Source organism: Lonchura striata, chromosome 3 (assembly GCF_050655825.1).
Source record: "Lonchura striata isolate lonStrDom1 chromosome 3, ASM5065582v1, whole genome shotgun sequence".
NCBI lineage: Eukaryota > Metazoa > Chordata > Aves > Passeriformes > Estrildidae > Lonchura > Lonchura striata.
In genome coordinates this window covers 91,833,719-91,854,107 of record NC_140705.1, presented here as the reverse complement: position 1 = coordinate 91,854,107, position 20,389 = coordinate 91,833,719, and the positions used below count along the sequence as shown (strand labels likewise).

The window sequence follows — 20,389 nt, the reverse complement described above, 5'->3', positions numbered from 1 at the left end:
TATGGAAACAGTCATCTGATTAATTACTCCCATACACCACTGTCTGTTATTTAAATTTTAAGTGCATGCAACTATGATTACAGAGCTTAAAAAAATAAAATTTAAACAAAAAGGTTTGTATTTGTACCAGAAAGAAGTTTACCAGGGTATTTATTTACTTAAGGATTACATTCCATTCCTAAGGTACGCTGCCAGTTCAAAGATGGTGATGCTCGGATTAAGCAAGAGCTATTGCAGAATAAGTATTATTTTTGCTTTGATGAATTGTCTCAATTTCAACCACTGGTACACATTATTCTTCTTTTCTTGCTGGAAATCTGTATGCAAATTCCAGTTCTGGACTTGGGTCCAGGACAGCTCATGATAGAATTTCACAGTATTTAAAGTTTGGCTTTGCCAGCACAGATGATCTTGAACCCTAATACCCTAATTCTTCTCCTATTCCATTGGAAATATTCAGATTCAACAGCCAAGATTAGAATTATCAGAGTCATTAAAATAAAACAAAGGCAAGAAAAATACTAAAACAACAAACCAAAACCCAGAAATGCACCTAAAAGCTCAGAACCTTAGCTCTTCCCTCAACCCACCTTGCTCCTCAGCACTTTTTCTCCCAAGGTGGTCCAACATAGGAATTTTCCCCAGCTAGGCTGGGCAGGGGAACAGGGGAAGAGGATCAACCTCCTCAACAGCTGGCACACGAGGTCAGGGCTGTGGAAAGAGCGAGCAGAGCTGCACAAAGCACAGCCTGGGGACACAGATAACTCCAGCCAAACTCCAATTACATAATCTCAGTAACATCATCTCAGCGCAGACATGGAGCCCTGAAGTTTTTACAGCAATCAGAATTAATCTCAGAATATCCAACGGAAGAATAAGGTGAGAAAGATGTGATATGCAGGTGCAAAGGAGTATCACAAGGTACCCTAGAAAGGTATTGGGAGGAGCTCTTTTATGAAGATATTGCTGCAAACCTCACCATGCTCCTGTGGTGTTCTTCAGAAGAAAAAAAAAAAGAACCAACAAGTGGCAAATTCAAGTATTTTTACTTTCAGTAGTAAAAGACAGCTGGGAGGATTTAATAAACAAAAGTGAACTTCTGATGAAACAAGAAAAATCAAAGTACCCAATACTTTCATAGACAATTAAGAGAAAAAAATTCCACACTAGTTCTTGCATTTTATAAACCCTGTCACAACAGGAAGCAAACATAAGAAAAGAAAGAGAAATAGATCCCATGCTTTGAAAACAGAGGCTTCAAACATAAAAAGAGCTGATATTGCACACTAATCCCAAGGTACAGGATACACCTTCTGTGACCTTGAGCAATGGAAATTAATTACCTAATTTCAGGGAAAGGGCTGTCAAAAACCAAGCCTCCAACTGTGAAATGTGAAAATGCACAGGAATTAATCTCAGATGCTTTGATTCTTGTCCTTTTCAACTTTCTGACAGGAAGACTCCAAGACTAATATTGCTAGTCAGCAGCAGAAAAAGAAGAGAGCTGGAGCAAATTCAGCTCCCATTGCCCCATCAATGACAAAAGGTAATTCCTAAAACAACAATTATTTTCCCTGGAACTGTCCTAACAACTCTTGGACTTACTCTGTATCCTAATTACATTTTATTATGCCTTTGTGGCTTTGTGCCATTTTACAGCTGTATTTCAAAGCACCTTGAGATGCGCAAAGTGATCTATACATCAATTAATAGTAGTAGTTGTGGTAATAGCATCATTATTTTGATGTGGCTTCTGATTAATCTGCAAATAAAGACCTTAATCTTTAAATGTTTGATGTTTGTCTCTGGTAACTACATAGTTTCATACTAGCTCCTGATTAATGAAAAATTCTTTTAGGAGGGGTTAAAGATTTTTACATGAGGGACTGAATATCTGTAAGCATGTTCATGACTCCATTTCCTGGAATCACAATACACTGAATTTGTTAGAAAAATATGAAACATGAGCCTTACAGGAAAAGAAAACAGTAAGAGGGAGACCCTTGAAGGTGTCCACAAAGAAGCAGCAAGAAGTTATTCAAAACACTATTTGTATTTTTTTTGCACTGCCATAATTTTCTCCTATGTTTTGAATGCATTCCAGATTTTGTGAAGTGCTAAAATATTTCTCTTCTGCTATGCACTTGCTGTTCTCTGAGTGCTGGGCAGATTATAGGGTGATTGACAATGATTCACTTCTCTTGGAATACTCTACCTTAAAGGATTTTCTTCTACCTCTGCCATGAACAATTAAAGTGGTCTCTTAACATCTATTTTACATATTATCAAAAATTAATAATTAGGAGGTAGTGAATAACTCAGTACTTCCATGCAGCACTGTAAGTGAATTCCAGTAGAGCTCAGAAGGACATTTGAGCCCAGAACTTCTCTGTACAGACCCCTGAATATCCCACTCGAGCCCAATAAAATGGTACCTGTACCTTCCACAGACTCGGTGACCAACCCCAAACCCAACAAGGCAAGCTTAAGTCCCATTCTCACTGCAGGCTGCCAGCAGAGCATTCTCACACACAAAGCCCTGCACTCAGGGCAGTGCTGCTGCCACACAGACAAAGGTGGCAATTCACTCCAAAGTCCTGCTGATGTCACACGGGTTTGTGATGTCACCAAGCCCCCATGTGTCAATGCGCCTTTGTGCTCGTGCTGCTCTCCAGCTTTTGGTAAAATACATCATCTCTAGATCTGAAGCTGCAATTAACCCTCACTTTTCTCAAGCCTGGTTAGCAGAAAACAGGTTGAAGAAGCTGGGGCTGTTCAGCCTGGGGAAGAGAAGGTTGTGTGCAAACTTCACAGCACCTTCCAGGACCTCTTGGGGTCCTGCCAGGGAGCTGGAGAGGGACCCTTCTTCAGGATCTGTAGTGATGGGTCAAGGGGAGTGGGATCAAACACAGAGTGCACGTAGATTAGATATTAGGAAGAAATTCTTCCCTGTAGGGTGCTGAGGCCCTGGCACAGGCTGCCCAGAGCAGCTGTGGGTGCCGCTGGATCCATGGAAGTGTTCAAGGCCAGGCTGGATGGAGCTCTGAGCAAGCTGGCCTGGTGGGAGGTGTCCCTGTCCATGGCAGTGGGGGTTCAAATGAGATGGTCCTTAGGTTATCTTCCAAATCACTCTATTCTGTAGCTTGAAAATGCACAGAAAGGGATTTTTGAGTTTCTTAAGTTTCAATGGATTTGGGTCCTCCCAGTAAAACTGATATTCTGTGTCTCTCTCACACCTGCACAGGGATGACCCCTGGAACTCAGGGATGTATCAAAAAATAATCAGCTTTCCTTCCACCACACTATCACTGACCCCAAAGGCTACAAGCACTGCCCAAAATCAGATCCAGCCCCCCACATGAAGGAGCTGAGCTTGTGCTGAGGGGTCCCTGGAGCCCAGCTGGACCCCTTGAAACCTCTCCAGGTCTCAGCTGAACCTCTTGGCATAGATGGGGGGAGCAGCACTGGGCTGAGCATTTTGTTTTGGCTGTTCAGGGCTTTTTAACAAGTCATACTAGCACAGCTTTCTTCCCAAACGTTTTCCAGTGATCCTGGCTGCTTCCCAGACCTCAGTGAGATGTCTCTGAAGTCAGCTGCAGTCTCTGAAGTGTGCCTTATTGCAACAAGTATCTTATTGCAGAACTTTAAATGCCTACAAAGTGAATGTAGTTGCCATATTTGTGAAAGGTGGTGCCAGAAGTATTACTGTATTTTAGATTCTTTTCCCCAGATAATGGTAGAACAATTCTGTTTTAAATCCATCCAACATGGCAGTTAGACAGAGGAATGTCCATGTTTCTGCTTTGTGCTCCTTTTTAATTCCAACTGTTACATTCCTCTGCTTTCACCTTCCCCTTTTTAAGCCATGTATCAAAAATCACATGATTATGGGTTGCATCCATAAAACCCCAGAAGTCTGATATACTGACAATAATGTTTATCAGAAGAACTAAATACAGACACAACTAGTATGTGTGTTATGAATGCTTAAAATACCTGTCTAGTAGGTATTTTAACCTATTACTTCTACAATAGCACCAAAATTGATAGAAATAATTCTTTGGTTGCAAAGCCGCTGGTGATTAATTTCTATATCATAAAAATACAAAAACTGGATGGATAGAACCCAAAAAAGCCATCTTGTGGAGGTTGAACTCAAAACAACATAGAGAAGTCCCTTTCTCCAAGAAAAAAGGAGTGAGGATCCTGTGGACAGTAGTTTGCAGGATTATTCCAATGCCAATGCATGTTGGATGTCAGTTTGAAAGGGGCTTCAGCCTGATTGCCACAGCTCAGGAACAGCACGTGTTCTTTATTCCTCACAGAAATGCCTTGCTCTCCCAGAGACTCACCTAACTTTCTGGCTCTGTGTGAGGCTGGTTCATCAAGCCATGTCTTCTCCAATATAATTCAGTTTTAAGTGCTTGGTATATGAAAGGCAGGAGGGGCAATCGGAGCATTTTACACAGCAAGTTCACTCAGCATGCTATTAATAATACTGAGAACTCTTAGCACAGGTCCAAAGTAATTTAGGCTCCCTTCCATCTGAAGCCACAAGACAATAAGAGGAGGCTCCAAGAGAGGTGTGGATCACCCACAAGAGGTCTGAAGAGCAACATGCATTTTTACTGGAAGTCTGCTAACTAGCCAAAACCTTTGGAACACCATGACACCAATCTGGCAAAGTGATCTCTCTCTCCACTTTATTGAAAATATCTCAGACAGCATAATAAAAAATTGCACTTAATTTCCATAATTTTAAGCTTGTCTTTCTGCTGGCCTGAAGTCTGTCAGAACAGTGAAGATTAGGAAATCAACAGAGCTTGATAGCTTTTATTTGACCAAAACACAAGAGAGTGAGAAAGATTTTTTTCCCCCCAGTTTTCTTCTATCAAAAAGTCTGGGATAGGATTTTCCCCTCCAGTCATATATTTATAGCCCCTAAACAAGGATCTAATCCAAAGTCAACTGAAATCAATAGGGGGACTTATTGACTTCAATGAGTATTGGATCAGACCCTAAAAGCAGAGTTTCCAAGCTACAGAAAGTACTTTGGGACATGTTGTACTAGGAATTATCACCATGAATGTGAAATAACCTAATCATATTTAGGGTGGCTTGTTGGTGACCAGAGTAAATAAAACAAAATGCTCTTTAAGGAGATACAGCTCAGGGATTTTGGGGAAAAGCTTGGTGCCTATTGTTAGGTCCAGGCAGTTGAAATTCTCATTTTGGTGGGGTTTTTTCTCTTGGGCTTTCAGCAAGACCAAGGTCAGACATGTGTCCAGATATTTCAGATGTTTAATGTCACGTGAAGTAAAACGCATCTCAAGGTCACTACCTGTACTAAGCATGGGTGTTCCTTTCCTGTTAATCCAAATCTTTTATTCAACTCATCAGCAAGAGCTAAAAAGACCAGTAGAAAATCTGCCAGAAACCTGTTAACCTGGCAAGCATTCAATTTAGAAACATGTTATCTATTTGGCAGTTGAAATATCTACTACCCAAAAGTTTAAGATGCTTCAGAAGAACACTATTCAAAAACAGGGAGAAATCCAAGTGGAGGAAGTGAGCTGGGGATTAGTTCCTTCGTATCAGCTGAGGACCTGCTCTGCTCACATCCAACCAGCTGAAAGCTGGCAAGGATCAACAAGCCCATGAGAGCTGATACAAAGCCTGCCCAAGTGAGCTTGTCCCCAAGGAGCTCTCCTGCCATGGAAGGTGACTGGTGTGAGGAGATCCAGAGATCCACAGCTAAAGCTCCTCTCAGTTTTAATAAGGAGGTGTGGGGAAAGGATAGAGAAAAAACATTTGTTTTGCTGGCAGACTTGCAAGTCAGTTTGTGGTTATCTCCTGCACCAGGAATCTCTGGTTTATTTGATCAGGACACGGTTCAAACCTAGGTTACTATCAGCCTGCTAACTGAGGTAAGAGCCTTTAGCAGTTCTGACCCACCAAAATTTACCAGAACCACTTCAGAGACATGAAAACGATAGACTTTCAAAATGTTTTCACACTTCTCTTATGCTTCCTAAACACAGAATGGAGTGGTGTGAGGATACCTGCTTCAGGTACTCCTACTTGGAGAACACTTTATTTTCATCTGAGACCTTCAGGCGGCTGAAGACCTCTCCTACAAGGACATGCTGAGAGAGCTAAAGATGTTCAGCCTAGAGACTCTGGGGAGACATTGAGCACCTTCCAGTTCCTAAAAGGCCTTAAGAGAGACAGGAAGGGACTTTTTACAAGGGCATGGAGTGATAGAACAGGGAAGAAAGGCTGCAGACTAACACAACAGTGGGGTTTAGATGAGATATTAGGAAGAAATTCTTTACTGTGAGGATGGTGAGACTGGAACAGTCTGCCCAGAGAAGCTGCAGATGTCCCACCCCTGGAAACAAAGGTTGGGGGGAACAAGGCTGGGCAGAGCTCCCAGAACCTGATCTAGCTGAAGGCACCCTCAATCAAAATCCAAGAGGAAATTGCAGACTAAGCATGTAGGACCCTGAAACCAAATTCCTTTAGGGGTCTCTTCTTCCTTCAGCTGTATCTTAATTAAATCCTCCTGGAATTCAAGAGACACTTCTGACTACAGCAAACTCTGGCCTCTTTCATTTTCCTAAAGAGCCTTCTAAAACAGAAGGCTCTGCACTGTCCCTGCTCACCTGATATCATTGGTAGGTCTGTTGTTTGGCAGTCAGGAGGTTCTGACAGCCCAACCCATGCTACAAATCCTGGAAAACACAGTATTGTGTTAGTAATTACCAGAATATACTGCCAGAATATAGCTGGAAGCAAAGCAGACTGCAAAGTCCACAGCCTTTGTGGCCAGATCACGAGGCATAAAAGCTTTCTGTATGGATTCTCTCAGCAAGGCTCCTGCCAAAGGGAGACTTTGGACCATCAAATATTTTTGGAGGGTGGGGGAGAAGATAAATGGAATGGATAAATGGAATCCGAAGTGATGCCTAAATATCAGTGAGGACCAATGCTTTTTTCCAGTTGAATGTTGTAATGTTATTGTCTTTCCTAACAGTTAAAGGGAGGCTGAGAAACAGAAATACTTTTTTAAAAGCAGGTGAGAATTACCTTAAGTAATCTTGACAGAGAAATTAGCAATAACTTCTCAATGGGTAGGTACAATATTTTACCCATTGTTTTACCAAATCCAGTTGGGATACACAAGACATTCTTAGAGCAGCAGGTAACAACCAAAGTATTACATGCTGACAACCAATAACAACATTAGAAAGCAAACCACTGGGATTACTGATGCCAGCACTAGGAATCCATGTATGGCAGGCAACTGCTGTGATCTAAAACTGTGTTTAATACACAAACTAGTCCAAATCTCACAGCAAGACACTGAAGATCAGCCAGACATTCTGCATTTTAGCTGCAAGGATTTTAAGGCTTCAGATTTAGATTAATGTACTTGTATTGTAGGTAAGTAGTCAAATCTGCAATTATTTTCCAGCCCCTGGGAAAACATGTTAAGCAGAACTTTCAATGGAAGGTAAACATCACCCTCAACATCACTGATGATAAAGAAGTACCTAATATGGTGATCAACATTTCTATTACACTTTTCATCTTATATTTCCTCCTATCCCCAAATGTCCGAGCGCTCCATGAAAAAAGGGGTGAACATCCCTCCCTGGTCACATCTGCAGAGACTGAGCTGGCACCTGCCTCCTATTTCCTGCCCTGCAGAACACAAATGTTCCCTTGCCCTCCCTTCCAGACATCCCCTGCCCCCTGCCACAGAGGAGAGGCTGGAAAAATAAACCCAATCTGGTTGGCTGATAAAGAACACAAATGCATTCACATCTAAATACAAAGTGGCAATCATGCCTGAAGAGTTTAAGTAACATACCATGCAAATATTGCTGAGTTCGTGGGAAAGGAGGAAAACAAAAGGGAGCCAGATGCCTTAGACAACCTGATGAACAACTGTCCCAAGACACCAAGACAGATGGCACCAAAAAAAAATCTTACAGCAACAAGAAGCAAAGAGGTCATCTCTAGATTTCCAGAGGATCAGCGTCCACTCCTTCCAAAATTCTGAATTAACAGTCTCAAAAGCCAATTAAGAATGATAGGAGGTACAGTTTCTGTACTTCTGTAATGTCTTAGAAAAAAATCATATTCCATAGAGAATTTTCCTATAGAATCAATTAAAAACCATCACTTTTTCAGAAAAATGAAGCGGCTTTGAAGAAATCACAGGTAACAATAGGAATGTAAGCATATCAGACATTCCTCTAGGGGCCATCAAACAAATAAGGAGCAAAATTAGTTTAAAAGAACTGATACTGTTGAAGAATGGAAACTTTCCCTAAGAAAGGAGCTTGTGGAGGTAAGAAAAGACCACTGTAAAGACTCAGATGTTATGAGTTCAAGCTAAACAGGTTTTTTTTAGGAATGGAGCTGTACAACATCTAAATTCCCAGCCAGCACAAATCCTGCAAACCTTTGCTTTCTAATATATTAGAGGTCTCTTTTTAAAAAAATCAAAGTATAAATATGGATGAACTCGCAATTATCATTTGCTTAGATTTTCCATGTGAGTTTCTCATATGAGCCTTCTGAGGAACGTAACCAAGGAGACTGTCATCCTTTTCACACACACTCACAAAAAAAGTTATAATGAAGAACTGCTCCTCAAAATGAAAAAAAATATGTAACTGCAGCACAACTAATGATCACTATAAAATAGTACGGGGAAATCCTCTTTATTTCACTGATTTTGTACTACATCTCATTATTTAAGCCACACATTAATTAAAAATAGGAGTGAGTGGGAAGAGAGGCAGGAAAGAATAAGAGATGGACATAGATGAATTCACTGGAAAACAAAATGTGGATAGGTAGGTGGCCACATACGTATAGGCACACTCTCAGCCTACCATTGTAGAGACTATTCTAACACTAACTCAATACACAGGAAAAGTAAATTTTTGTTTTGGAGTTGAATCATTTTTAGGGTTGGAATTCTAGGAAAAAATAAAGTCTCTGATCTCAAACCGGCCTTTACTGTTCTGATAAACAATTCAAGTAATGCAGCAGAAAACCTCAAGATCCACAGGATGTGCTCATCCTTTGCATGGGACCAGTGGCCCAGGATAAGTTTAGCTGCCCCATGGTGTCTGTGGGGTGAGCTGGTCTCAAAGCTTTGACCCCCAGTATGGCTGGAGCTGGCCACAGAGCAGCTCCATCCCAGGTGGATCAGATGCTTCTTCACAGCAACCTGGGCCCCTGCAATAACCCCCAAGGGTCAAGCCCTGTCTCCCTTTGTCCATCAAACCACAGAAGAGACAAGTGAACAGAAGCAGACACTGTGAGTGTCCTTTTTTCTATATTTTGATGAAGCCTGCAAACCCTGCCCTGGCAAGCAGTGTTAAAATGAGCCAGCCATCATCTGGGGAGATCTCACAGATCAGGTGCAGAATTAAACAGCTTTGATAATATCCTAGGGAGCAAATTCCTAATACATTATCACAGCCTGATCAATTAAATCAAGTCAGATGCTCAGGTGCAGGGGTTCTCCCACTCATACATCTGCTGATGGTTTGCTGCATTACAATGAGCACTTTCACCTGGCACAGCAGGACTGCTGTTGCACTCCACAGGTTTAGTGGAATTCATCCATGTTAACAACATACTCTCAAATTCTTCTTTCCTCACAATTTTTCCCTGTGATTCTACTTCCTCTGCCTGACAAGAAACACATATTTGTTTCATTTGTTCCACATAATGGTGGAAATTAGATAATGTCTGTACCCAGACATATAGGTTCACAGAATGTTTTTTGGTTTTTTGGAAGGAGGGTGGAAGTGAAGAATTTCTTATTTGAAGAGTTTCTATTCCCAGAGAAAGCTTTGCCTACCATCAAGATAGATTCCTAGAGCTCAGCTTTATTTTTTTTCTTCCTTATGAATATTTGGCTCTATCTGAATTATTGACTGTATTTTCAGACTTCTTACTCAGGTTCAAAGAAAGACTCTCTGTTTATGACTATTTGTGCATTCCCCTTTGAGACAATGGGGTTAGTGTGTTTATCACACACTGCAGGGCAGAAGGATTATGTGCAATTATTTTGCAAAAATGGTAAAGATTTTTCACAATTGCAGAAGAGACAGATTTGTGTGTTTATGTTACAATACTTTGCTCAAAACAGCAGCTGGGCCATAATCTTACAATGAGCAAAAAAGGTTTGCCTACACAGAATTTACTAGATCACAGAAAAGGGACACTGCTGTACAGTGCAGTTTTAGCTATTGAATATTGTCAGAGAAAAAAGCTGCCCAAGATATTTTTGGCATTAAAAAAGAAATAGTCTCTTAATACTTTATTTTCTGTTTATATGAAACAATGTAGGGAATTTAAAATGAGTCCAAAGTTTTGATTGGCCTAAATCTGCATTTCTAAGTGCAAAAGAAAGTTGGTGGAAAAGCATACATAACTCTAGTAAGGATGTATTTTTCCTCCCATCCAGTACTTTTCCCCCATTAATATCTGTCCTGCAGTTTCATGATGAAGAAGAGGGATGCCTTAATTAGCAGCCCCAGAGAATGGCAACTGGTTTTGCACAACTTCCCCCAGGCTATTTAATTTAAAGCATGCCAATAGCAGAATTGCAATAATTAGGGATGGAAAGGCCGCCTGGGTTAGGAAGGCCTCAAGCCAGGGCAGAGTTTTTTCCAACAGTGCATTTCCTCAGATTCTGCAGAGGACCTTAGAGTTATCCCATGTTGTGTAAGGGCGGGGGAAACCATCCCAAGGAAGCTCCTGTGCAGCCAGAGAGGTCCATGGGGCTGGGAAGCCTCAACACCAGGAAAAGTGGTCAGTGATGTCACATCTCAGTCATAGGGAGGTGTCACCCACAGACAGGGACTTTCAGAGGAGTGACATCAGAGGGGTGAAACATAGGAGCTGCAGGGAGCTGCTCTCCTGTGGTCTTTGAGAAAAGAAAGCAGAATCAAAGCAGGTTTCAGCTCTAGAGGGGAAGGTGTTCTCATGAAATCACTCTTCCACATGGGGCTGTGGAGTTACAGGAGCCTCAAAGAGATGCTGAGCAAGACTTCCCAGACAGAAATTTGAATACGTTCCCTACTAAATTCTGTCCCAAAGTATACCATCAGAATTTCATGAGCACAGTGAACACTAAACTGTTGCATCACCCAACACTGTTTTCTGTAAGAGCAAAAGATCCCCAATAAAGAAAGATTTTATACATCTTTCTGAGGAGAGGAAAAATTCCTGCTGCTCCCAAGGTGGTATATTCTGATGGGTTAAATGGTGGAGGGAACATATTCAATAAATAGAAAGTATAATTTGTGGGATACTTTTTACTCAATGAGTTCTACTGGCAAAGCAGCAGGAAGACAAGACAGGAACCATGTCCCCATATCTTCCCTCTACGCCCTCCTGCACAGGCCCAGGGCAGCAGCACAGAGCACCAGTTCTTCCAAACACCAGATTCTAAGCTGCACAAAACTGTTTCAGCATTCAGCATCTCAAGTGGTGGAAAAGAGAAAGACTATTTCCCTGGCTGCTGCACTCAGATTTTTTTCCCCCCAAGACTGTAATCTTTCCCTAAACCTTTTTGCCTCTAGTACGTAAACTGATCTGAACATCTTGGGAGGTGGCAAAGAGGGTAATGCACAAAATCCTCCTGACTGCATCATTAATGAAGATGCTTTCCAGAGGTTCATTGCCCTGGAGAAAACCAGCCCCAAAGGAAGTTTTGCCTCATTGCAAAATAAGTCGATGATTCTGCTCTGGAAACGTTATAACCTTGTTCATATCAAATAGTTCCATGCTCAGATGTTGGGTGGTGCTGAGAGGAAAGTGTTCAGCCCTAATTTTGACACCCTGTCTGCCCAATAGAGATAGGAACAACATTGTTTTAAAGGCAACAAATAAGGGGGGAAAAATTAAAAGAAAACATTTCCTTGGAGGAGAAAAGTCAACTCATCACCACATTGACCCACTCACCAGAAAAAATTAGAGTAACACTAGATTTGAGTTTTGGATATAGACAGTTGTTACAACAGCTCTATAAAAATGCTCTTACAAAACATGATGACTAAGAATCACATTGCTGAGGTGCTGTTTCTTCCAATTCACAGTGAAATAAATAATTGCTGTTTCCCTGTAACAACTACGTTTGACATCTGAGCTCAGCCAGGCACTGCTTTCAGAAGGGAACCTCCAAATGCTTTCCCTTCTTTCTCAATCCCCATGCACTAATAAAAAGACAAATGGAAAAAAAACCCAACCCAATCAAGTCCACAGCTAAAAAAATCTACAATTTTTCAGTGACATGCATTTAAAAATGAATTGAGAAAAGCCAAGGAGTAATGGTGGCCTCACTTCCAGATTCTTATTTAGCATAAGGACAGATTTAACCTGGCTCTGGACTACGCACTTTTCCTGTTAACACAGGGTCCTAAATGCATTTTCCCATAAACACTGGGAAGGTGCTTTCAGTGAGCATGTTTAGCCTAAAGCTTTGATCATGCCTACACTCATTTTGGCTTTTCTCTTCAAATCCTCCTCGTCACGCTGACCACATACTCACTCCTCTGGCTTGTTTGTTCACATAAGCAGAAAACAAACACTTTCAAGAGATCTTTCTATATGAATGTTCTACAGTTACAGCAGCAAAATCCTCAAGTGACTCAGTTTATTACATAAAGCCTGGGATATCCTAAGCATTCCCAGAATACTGATTTGATACAAAAAGAAAACCAGCAGGACACATTTGTTCTATTCCAGTTTGTTTTGCCAGCAGACATGGCTACACCTCACATCTGGCCCCCATGTCTAGAAAACCAAGCTTTTAGGACTAAAACCTCTCTATGGCCTTATTTCTTTCTGCAGACACACATATTCCAAAATTACATTAAATCCCTAAATAAGCAAAGAAGCACATTTCCCACAGAAGTGAATCATTGCTGATTGCCTTGTATCTTGTTTTTCTTCAAAAAAAAGCCAGCTTTATCTCATGGATAGAGACAGTATCTATGCATTTACTTGGCCCATGTAAAGAGCACAATGAAGCAGAAAACATTTTTTCATTGCTCCTGACTCTGCAAATTCAGGGGAGGGAGTTGCAGAGGTTTTTTTGTCTGGGGGAGGGAGTTGTGTTGTGAAGCAGGGTGGGTATTTTCTTGGTTAAGATATATGTACTAGAAATCCCTCAAGAGCATTTACAGCCAAGTGATAGCAATAGCCTTTTCTTCCTGGAAGAGTTTTCATTGAATCCCACTGCAATTAAAGGTTCAGTTTTAAACAAAGACTGAAGGCTTAGGTTGTGAAAGGAAGTACTAAGGAGGAATAACTTGTTCCTCACTTCAGAAGTGCTTCTACACAGCCCAGCCTCCCATGACTGTGGTTTGTTCCCACTATTGATTTGGATTCCTGGAGCTCTGGGGACACAAGGCATGTATTTAGCCTGTGCAAAGCCCACAGAGAAAGCAGGAACCTTCCAGTGCTGCAGGATCACATACAATAGCAAGATGCTTGTGAACTGGTGATGGAGGATGAAAGTGAACACTTACACTAAAGAACAACCTCTTTCACACTGGCTTGTTGCCAGAAAAAATAACCCATTACAATCAAAACCCAGTTAAGTCAAACAGTCCATGCTTAATTAAGCCCACTCTAAGAGTTTTCTGTTCAAAGCAGCTGATATTTTCAGCAGGTGAGACTGAAGCTTGCCAGCTCAGAGTATCAAATCGAAACCCTTAAACGTGGGTGTCCATGCTCCATGTATTGCTGACATGGAAAAGGGGATGTAGATCCCAGAAGAGGAATATTCAGGATACAAAGATTCAATCAAGAACACCAATAGCTGTGCCTATGCCACCAAATACAGGGGCTGGGCCTGTTCTCTGGCCCTCAGGCCAAATGAATGCACAGCACAATTCACACCCACATAAGCTGGATCCTTCTTTCCTCTCCAGAAGGGTGTCTCATTCATGTTATCCACTGGGACCAGACCTTGGCAACTCTATTCCCAAAAGATGGCCAGAAGTCACTTGGGTGACTGATATTTGCTGAATATTAGAAGTGTGCCAGGAGTTCTGCTCAGCTGTCAAAAAATTAAACGCTCTGAGCAACCAACAGGAGCCTGGACTGAGACTCACATCCCAGCCTTTTTCAATTTATTGGGATGGTATGCAGCCCATTCATGCTAAGAAGATTAATCAAAGCAAACAGTTTCTTCTGAGCTTAAAAGGAGAATTTTGTCTTAGAGGTCATTACAGCAAGCCCGAAGCCAGCAAGATTCCTTCCAATAATTCAAACAAGCCTCACACCCAGCTCCCAGCACCAGGCCCTGCACAATGGGGAACATGCTAACTCATGGCAGACTCTGTAGCCTAAATGTAATCCCAGACCACTAACATGTCCTGATTTTCCTGGTATAGAAGCTCAAAGCCTAATTCTGAACCTCACTTGAAGTTCATGGAAAAGAAAGGGGAAGGAGACCAGCTGAACACAACAAACATCAGCTCATTTTAGCCATCAAAACCACAAAAATGTCTACAGTGCTGATCAGTCATCCAGAACAGACAGGGGAGATAAGGATGGGAGGAAACCACACACCTAAACACACACAGGAGCATGAAGCTACACACACACACACCAGTTTGTCAGGGCTGCTTGTCTGTAAAAGCAAAATAAACAGCAATGCTACTGAAAAGGTTTCTCCTCTCTTTTTCAGACAAAGGTGTGCAAGCCAAGCCTTGACTCGTTTGGGGAGAGGGTGTTTCATTGTGGTTTGGAGATGCATCCAGAATTTTTTATTACTCAGAAACTTTGGTTCTGAGTGTATTTTTATAAGGAGTCTGAGAATGAAATATGATTCATATTTACATCTGTTAACATGTTGGGAACACAGAAAAAAATAAAGAATAAGCAAACTGCAGCTGGAAGAACTAAAATAAAAAGTTAGTTCAATTTCCCACAAGACTTCCTAGGTTTGGGCAAAAAAAATTTTGTGTTTCCAAAAACCCTAAGGTGAAGGCAAAAGACAGTGGCAAAGTGAGCAGTGATTTGAGCTGTGCATCTGTTTCTTGGTAACACTGCTTGGGAAAGCACATAAGAAGTGTTGCAAATTAGCTATGTCAATTCCAGATTTTGATACAAACTGTTTAGTCCCATGAGGTAATTTGGGCTGGCTGGCTAGAGCTCTTCCCCTGTAGAAAGAATACATTGTAATTGTTTTGTCTGTGTGAATGATGAGCGTACATATTCTTATAAATAAGATGTTTTGTGCAAGATTTTCACATAAATCTGGGACAGCTGAAGTATAATGGAAGGAAAATGTCACATATCGCAGAGAATTTTTTCCCCAAATTAACCTCTATAAATGTCTTAAGAGCAGAGGGAGCATCTAATGAAAGGACCTTTATGCAGATGCAGATCATGACATTCCATTCATAAAAACAGAGAGAAGCAACATGATGTAGCTGCAAGACTGGGGGGAAGGAGAGAAACAAAAAAGTGCAGTTTCAGAGTGAGGCAAAAGCTCCAAGACATCTTGACTAAGACCACAAAAACTTCTATTACCCAGGCTACACATCAAGGCTCTCCAAGGTCTCATTCTGAAAGCCTAACCTTTTCTCAGGGTTGAAGTGCCTCATATGGAGAAGCAATCCCCATAAAGATAATTTTTATACAGAGCAATTACCTTGATTATGCGCAGTGATGGACAGGCAGCGATTGGCATTGCACAAGTAAACAAGCAGCAAGTCAAGGCAGACGTGAGAAGCCGCAGATGGGAGAGAAGAAAAACCATTACTCCCATTACTCATCTCTAAAGAGGAGCAGTGAGAGCAGAGATTCTCCAGCAGGACCAAACAGACAAGGGCAGAGCCAAATGCAGATGTTTTGCGAAACAGTGCCTCTCTCCTGGGGCCTGCCATGCTCTGTCAAGGGCCAATCCAGGATTAAATCTGATTTAAGAACATTTATCTGACATCTTGACACATAATAGGAGGATAGAAGATACCTCCTAATCAATTAATATTTAGTGACTGTTTTTCTCATACTGGGTTAAGCATGGGTTTATCCTATCCACACGCAGATGGGAAGGTAGCAGAGACAAAAACAAAGTAAGTGATATTCTCAAGTTATCTGTAGGGCAAAACGCTTGCCCAGGGAATCACACCACCTCAGAGAGGAAAAAAAAAAAAAAAATGAGACTCAGCAATATAGATGTTCAAGGGATATCAGAACAGCCTGGCAGTGCAAGAGCACACTCAGGAGACTGCAGACCAGATGCTACAGATTAAAACTGCTCACCAGCCACAGCTAAGTGCAGCATTCAAAAGGACAATCAAAATGCCCTACACTCCTTTTGTGAACATCCCTGGTAGGGGTAGGGCTACCAAAGCCCCAGCACCTGAAAGATTCTGCCCTCTTCCCAAGCTGTTCAAAGGGGCTGCTGAGGCACTGTGAGAAGGCTTTGAGAGCTCCGAGATGGAAACCACATGCGAGCACCCCCCTGGGAAGAGCCCCATGTGCAAGGCAGCAGGCAGACCACCAACTAACTCCATGTGTCAGGGGCTCACAGGGTGTCTGACTTGTTTGGGAACTAAATAGGAGTGGGGGCAGAAAGGTTCCCACCCTCTGGGAAGAGCCTGGCACTTGACATGTGCATTTGCTGCGAGGGAAGAACCCCACTCTGGAGAAGCTGCCTGACAAAACAAAGTGGCTTCTCCTCACTTTCTGTCCCACAGTTTATCTCATCTCATGGTGAGATGGTGAGGTAAACCTGGCATGGGCTCCTGAAAATTGGAGAATTGCTAGGGGGTCCCAATTCTGCATACTTCCTTGCCTAAACTGATCAAGGTAATAATTCCTGAGGTAGAGAAATATCCCACTAACACCAACATTCTGCTGTACCAGCAGACAATCATTGCAAAGCAAATGAAGAATTAGAAAAGAGTAGCAACTCTGTTGCTGCCACCACATTCTCACCAGAGAGGCTTGAGGTTCTTTCCTTCTGTTGCCCTGTCCATGAAACACCTTGTTACAGATACCTTCCCTCCATTCAGCTCATTTCTCCCTTTTCCCTCTTACAGTCACCCTCTAGCATCAGTTAAATCCCACCTCTCCAGGACAGGTGGCTGGTGTCACCAGGACTGCCCAACTTTTATCCCCATAAGACTCCACCAAGGTTGCTTATGAATTTGTTAAGCTGTGACACACAGCAAAAGTGCTCAAGAAAGGCAGAGACTCTCAGGGAATGCTCAATAAAGATACTTGGAAATTCGGCCTCTGGCTGAAGTTTCAAGACATGGTTTTGGGTTATGCCACAGACTTCTACAAAACTTGGGCCAATCCTCAGATTTCACATGCTGAGCCATTTTTGGAAATCCAGCTTCTAAACCCTCCCAGATGCAAGGAAGAGCTGCTTCTCTACTGCACAAGGCTTTCCACAGATAAATTCCCTATCTCTAGAGAGAAATCCAGAAGGGAGAGGCCTATTGCACCTTTTGGGTAGTTATGCAGACCTTTTTGTAAGGGGGACAGTAACAAAGGGGCAATCCTGCAGCCACATCTCAGAAGAATATTGTAACATAGTTTTTATCTAGTGTGTTTTCTCAACCATTATTTTGGGGAGATTTCAATGACAGAAATACTGCTTTTCTGCTTCTGTTTTCCCTGTTGCTTTGCTAGACTTGGATTCATATACCCTTTTCAGAAAATGTAAGTCAAATTTTTCCACATTTACATTATACCATTATGAAAATATTACAGGCAACAACAAAGCTCAAATCAGAGTTTTTACTACTGAAGACCACAGGTAAATCAGTGTCTTATCACAGCCTGCCCAAATATAAATACTGTATCAGTTTGTAGGTCTGTCTTTTGGTTGTTCTTCTATTGCAGAATTATTTATGCAGTGCTGTGAGGTTTCAACAACATAAAATATTTGTTTAGAATACAATTTAACTGAACCTAAAAACTCCACTGTACCTATATAACACAATTTGGTTATTTTTATGCTGGGTCTCTCATTCATTAAAATTTAAATTCATGTCCAGACATCACTAGACTAAAACCCTATTGTTTCCAATATAAGGAAATAAAGTTAATACAGTTTGAGAACTTAAGGACATCTTGAAATACCCTATTATCTGTGGGGGAGAAAAATCATAAAAAATAAGTAAGTAAAAATTATTATTACCCTAAGGGTCAGAGAGGCAGAAATATTAGAAAGCAGGCAATCTCTAACAAAAAGAAAAAACCCAAAAAACCACAGCACCACATCAGCTGTCACATCACTGGTGACAGTCCGGCTCAGCACAGCTACCTGGATTTTCCCAGCTCATAAGGTGCTTTAGTGCTTTGTCACACCAAGACCTCAAATTAAGGGGCAGGCAGTCAAGAACAAGGCAAGCAGGTGCAAGGCAGACGGCAAATAGTCCCACCAAAACACTCACAACCTGAGACCTCTCTTGGACTGGAGTCACCCACTGAGTACATACAGGCAGAGAATGACATGGGATGCAGGTTCATGGCTTGTAAGGACTTGAATGAAACAGCCTCAGCTTTATCAGACTATTGTTTACAGCAGTACCTGGTCCCCAGGATTAAAATGATTGATCTGACCCAGTGCACAGCACTAAAGCTTTGCAGGACCTGCTGTGAAACTACTGCAGGACTCTTACTGTAAGTCAGAGCTACAGAAATAGGCAGAACTATGTATCAGCCATGAAGCCCTTGAAAAGTATAATTCTTAGAAACCAAGCAAGAGTGACATCTCCCCTGAGAGAAAGTCAGCAAACACCTGGGCAGTGCAGACGAGTGGCCAAAGTATGAGCACTTAAGCCCTGCTGGTCTGGAGCAGCTCAGCCCTGAGGTTAACTATCAGGTCTAACCAATCTCGTGGTTCCACTTGAGAGGACAGAGGTACCTGACAGCAGAAGCAGATGTGATGTGGTACCACAGTGCTGCCTGAATGGCTTTAATGAGAAATGTTCCTTCCTTTGTCGGGGATGGATAAAAGCAAAGCCAGGCTGTCAGCTATGGCCCAGTTCTGTTGGTTGCAGCTTGTAGAACATTTCTGGCTTAAAAGCATCTCCCCCCTTTCCTCATCAATCCCTTGAAAAAATTTGTAAATATTGAAATTGTGTATGGTTTGAGTTTTTTTGGGGGGGATTTTATTTTCACAAGACCATGTATAACTAAAGGTTAAAGAACTCAATATTTAGAGCAGAGAGTGATGAAGGACAGAAGAGGAAAAAGTGCAGGCTTAGCTTGCCTTACTTTAAAGAAGTTAGTTCCTTTTGGTTTATCACAGTTAGTAAAAAGCTGCAGAGTTTGAGGAACTGCGATGTTTCATGGATTCCATTCTCCATTACCCCCCAAACAATTCTCTTACACCTCCATATGCAATTCTTGATTCTCACATCTAGAAGTGACATTCCATTCAACTCCAAGCTGTCCCATAAAACTAAACATAAATTAGCATATCAGTTTAAAGAAAATGTCCCAGAAACATAAAAAGATCTCATTTGACCTTTCAAAAAAAAAAAATTTACTTTTCAAACAGCAAATTTTGCTTTTAATCTTTATGCTACCACAAAGAAGTTTCCATTACATACTTACAACTAGAAATGAAAAGCACTGGATGAAGGCTCATATGACCTAGTTTAATATTAAACACTCACATCCTTCCAACTCTGCCACTGTGTAATAAAGATCTAGACTAAAAAACTAATGTACAAAGTGTTTCTTCTTCAAACTGCTAAGTCTGTGTTTTCCTCTCAAGACTCCAGCTGAGCTCTATTAACACCAAAGTAATGTACAGCCACTGAATTTCACTCAAAACTTTACCAGCTTTCATCTGGCTCCAGAAGACCCACCAAAGCTGTGCCTATGTATTATTCTTTCAACGAGAAAAGGATTAGTATTGACTGATTATTGGCTGCCCAGCAATGCAAGAAACTTCTGAAGAGTGGTCTTTGGAACATCTTGTGCTTGAGAAAGACATTAAATATCAAACCCCAATTTATTAATTTATGTAAACATCTTTATGGGAGTCCATGAGAAGCAGCCTGACTGCCAGCCACAGTTTAATTCCCTCTGATAACACAGAGACTATAAATCTTAACCAACAGCTCAACATGCAACGCATTTGATGTGTCTGGGAACCTGCTGTATGAAAGAAATGAGCTGGTAGAAAAAGAAGCAAAATGCCTATTCCCATGGGAAGAGTCTGCAGGACTGGCAATACATCATTTGTTCATTTGGAAGACACTTGTTCCTCTGGTAAAACAGCAACTAATATTTTTGCTTTCCACTGCTCAGACAGGAAATATGGTGCTAAGGGCCAATAGACAGAGCAAGTCATCGTGCTAATTAC

At 41.5% G+C, this 20,389-nt stretch overlaps 1 long non-coding RNA gene across 1 annotated transcript in view; it reads right to left on the bottom strand.

Annotated features, from left to right (window-relative positions):
- LOC146768011 (uncharacterized) overlaps positions 1-20,389 on the bottom strand; it is a 124,396-nt gene that overhangs the window by 58,767 nt on the left and 45,240 nt on the right. The gene's annotated exons all lie outside the window — the stretch shown is intronic.